This window comes from Mesocricetus auratus, unplaced genomic scaffold (assembly GCF_017639785.1).
Source record: "Mesocricetus auratus isolate SY011 unplaced genomic scaffold, BCM_Maur_2.0 Super-Scaffold_100003, whole genome shotgun sequence".
Classification (NCBI taxonomy): Eukaryota; Metazoa; Chordata; class Mammalia; order Rodentia; family Cricetidae; genus Mesocricetus; species Mesocricetus auratus.
The window spans coordinates 98,017,974-98,022,130 of record NW_024429188.1 but is presented as its reverse complement, the minus strand read 5'-3'; positions in this window follow the sequence as shown (position 1 = coordinate 98,022,130).

Genomic DNA, 4,157 nt, shown 5'->3' with positions numbered 1-4,157 from the left:
TTAGCTCAGGAGATCTTGTCCCATTCCCCTTCTCCAGGGGACCATGTATGTCTCTCTTAGGGTGCTCCTTGTTTCCTAGCTTCTCTGGCTTTGTGGATTGTAGGCTAATAATCCTTTATTCTATGTATGTCTAAAATCCATCTATGAGTGAGTACATACCATGTTTGTCTTTTGTGACTGGGTAACCTCACTCCGGATGGTGTTCTATTGCCATCCATTTGCCTGCAAATTTCAAGATTCTGTTGTTTTTTTCCTCTGAGTAGTATTCCATTGTGTAAATGTACCACATTTTCTCCATCCATTCTTCAGTTGAGGGGCATCTAGGTTGCTTCCAGGCTCTTGCTATTACAAATAATGTTGCTGTGAACATGGTTGAATAGATGTCCTTGTTGTATGAACGTGCATCTTTTGGGAATATGCCTAAGAGTAGAATTGCTGGATCTTGGGGTAGACTGATTCCCATTTTCCTGAGGAAACTCCTACTGATTTCCAAAGTGGCTGTACAAGTTTGCACTCCCACCAGCAGTGGAGGAGTGTCCCCCTTTCTCCACATCCTCTCCAGCATAAATTGTCGTTGGTGTTTTTGATTTTACCCATTCAGACAGGAGTAAGATGGTATCTCAGAGTTGTTTTGTTTTGCATTTCCCAGATGGCTATGAATGTTGAGTACTATCTTAAGTGCCTCTCAGCCATTTTAGACTCCTCTATTGAGAATTCTCTATTTAGTTCTATAGCCCACTTTTTAATTGAATTATTTGGTGTTTTGGAAACTAGCTTCTTGAGTTCTTTGTAAATTTTGGAGATCATCCCTCTGTCAGATGTGGAGTTGGTGAAGAGCTCTCCCCATTCTGTTTTGTCTTGTTGACTGTGTCCTTTGCCTGGCAGAAGCTTCTCAGCTTCAGGAGGTCCCATTTATTAATTGTCGATGTCAGTGTCTGTGTTACTGGTGTTAAGTTCATGAAGTGGTCTCCTGTGTCAATTCATTCATTCCCACTTTCTCTTCTAAGAGGTTCAGTGTGGCTGGATTTGTTTTGAGGTCTTTGATCCATTTAGACTTAAGTTTAGTGCATAGCGATAGATATGGATCTATCTGCACTCTTCTACATGCCAGCATCCAGTTATGCCAGCACCATTTGTTGAAGATGCTTTCTTTTTCCATTGTATAGTTTTACTTCTTTGACAAAAATTAGGTGTTTGTAGGTGTGTGGGTCCATATCATGGATTTTAATTTGACTCCCTAACTCTGGTGGCATCATATTTGTTTTTCTGTTGTTGAATCTGTTTTTATATTGTCATCTTCCCATCCCTTCTTCCAGTGGGTGCAGGTCCAATATCCCAGTGGTCTCACAACAGATACAAGTGGGTCTGAGACACTCCCTCTCCCAGTGGGTGGAGGCAAGAATAGCACCATTATGTCAGTAGACTCTGGATGATTTGGTCTTCCTGGGATGAGTCGACATGCCTGCAGTCCCCAGGCCAGGACATCCCTAAGAGGGCAAGTGGAAGTCGTGTCTAAGACAAGGGCCCAGACTCACCTCTCTCCGGAGTGGGGACAGGACTAGTTGCTCAATGTCAGCAGACTCTGGATGGTTTTGTCTGCATGGGGGGAGTCAACCTGCCCACAATCCCCAGGCGAGGAGATCCCAAAAAGCTATTTTTTATTATTATGTGTGGAGGGGACTTCGCTTTCTCATCCAATCTATTTTGTGTTCTGTATGCTTTCTTTTGCCTTTATAGGTATGTCCTTCTTTAAGTCAAGAAAATTTTCTTCTATGATAGTATTTTCTGGACTATTGAACTATAATTCTTCTTCCTCTATACTTATTATTCTTGTTTGGTCTTTTCATAGTGTCCCAGGTTTCATAGATGTTTTATATCAGGAGTTTTTTTAGATTTTACATTTTTTGACTGATGAATCTATTTCCTCTCTTGTATCTTCAGTGCCTGAGATTCTCTCTTCCCTTCCGTATCTTGTATTCTGTTGGTGAAGCTTGCCTCCATAGAATTCCTAAATTTTTTTCATTTCCATAATTCCCTTTGTATGGGTCTTCTTTATTGATTCTATTTCCAATTTCAGGTCTTTAACAGTTTTATTCATTTCCTTCCACTGTTTTTTGTTGTTGTTTTGTTGTGTGTGTGTGTGTGTGTGTGTGTGTGTGTGTGTGTGTGTGTGTGTGTGCATGAATTGTGTGGGCACGTTTATGTTTCCCTGGATTTCTTTAAGGGATTCATTAGTTTCCTCTTTAAATCTCCATTGGGTCCCTCCCCACTCAGAGGTCAGGAATCCCATGAAAGAAGGGGAGGGAAAAGATTGTAGTAGTCAGAGTGGATGGAGGATGTCAGGAGAACATGACCCACAAAATCAATTAAGCAGGGTTCACATGGGTTCACAGAGACTAAAACAGCAAACATGGGGACTGCATGTGTCTGTATCAGGGGTTCTGTGAGACTCTTAACAGTGGGAACAAATATATCTATGACTCTTTTGCCTGCTCATGAGACTTTTTCCTCATACTGTATTGCTTTGTTCCACCTCAATATGAGAGCTTTCACCTTGTCTTAGTGTATCTTGTTTTGTCCTGTCTGGCTGTAGTCTCTTGTGGACCAGCTCTTTCCTGAAGAGAAAACAAAGCAGGAGGTATCTGGGGAAGAGGGGAGGTGAGGGAGCTAGGAGGAGTAGAGGGAAGGAAACTGTGGTATATATTAAATGAGAGAATAATCAATAAAAGTATTTCCTCTTCAAGGACCTCTATCATTCATAAAGGCTCTTTTAAGGTCTTTTTCTTGTGCTTCAGCTATGTTGTAATATTCATGGCCTGCTTTGGTAGGATAGGTGGGCTCCAGTGGAGATATACTTCCCTGGCTGTTATTGTTTTATTATACTGATGTCTAGGCATCTGGGTTTGAGATGATTATAGGTCAGTCAAGGTGCTGATTTCTGGATTTGTCTTTGTTGGGTGGGTGCTTTGTTCCTTGGTTTCTGTTTAATTTCTGGATTTTCAGAGAATGTATGTCTGTGGCTTCCCTGTTTTTCTGGCCTTCTAAATTGATGTGTTCACAGGGAATGCTGGTGTTAGATGCTAGGATAATGGAATAGATTTGGGAGGAGTAAGGATGGAGGAGAAGGTCTTTGTGATCCCTTAGCGATGGGTCCAGAGAGGAAAGGGAGACCAAAGCAGAATTCCTGTTATGGAGCTGGGCATGAGACTGGGGGGACTGGATGGCAGGTGTAGTAGCAGAGATATAGGTTCACCTTCAACCTACTTGTTGTACTAGGAAGAATAGTCTTTGTGTTAATAGAGGGTACCTGCTTGGATAAGTGTCTGGGACAAAGCAACATGTGGGGGAAGAAAGTTAGAAGCAGATGATCTATGGGAGATGGAAGCATGGGGTAATGGGAAGGCTACCAATGGTGTTCTGCTGCAGAGCTTGGGATGAGACTGGGAGATTAGATCTGGGAGAACAGAGAGGGAAGTGATTGTTTGCAAGTAGCCTACTGGGTTTTCCAGCAGCACTTGCCTGTGGGTTAACACATGGTGTCTGCTGAATTTGGGGATCTGAGGAAGAGTACCCAGTGGGGAGGGGAGGTTAGAAGGGGAAGATATCTAGGATCTACAAGAAATGGGAACAGTGGGACAGGAAATATTGCCAAGAGTATTCTACAGCAGAGCTGGGAATGAGTCCATGTAATTGGATCTGGGGGAGCAGAGAGAGAGAGAGAGAGAGAGAGACAGACAGACAGACAGACAGACGGGGGAAGAAGGTCTGCAGGCAGCCTACCTGGTTTTTCTGTCCTTGCTGTCAGTTTTCTAACATTTTGTTTGGGAGTTTTACGCTGACGCTCATGAACCAGAATGGCTTGGAGCTTTGCATAGCTTCTTTGTTTAGTTCTCTTAGCGATGTTAACATACATTTATAAAACTAATGTGGAAGCTTTGCTTCTGTTCTCTAAATGAGTTTGTATGAGTTTGGGATTATTTCATTTTTAAATTTGATGTGACTCACTGGTGAGAACACATGGACCCAATGATTCTCTTCAGAGAAGATATTTCCATGACAGATTCAGCATACTTAAGGCTTATAAGAAAACTCCTGGCAGCCAGGTCCACTCGCACTTGGACAGATGACCAAGTGACCAGGAGCCTGCAGTGAGAGCT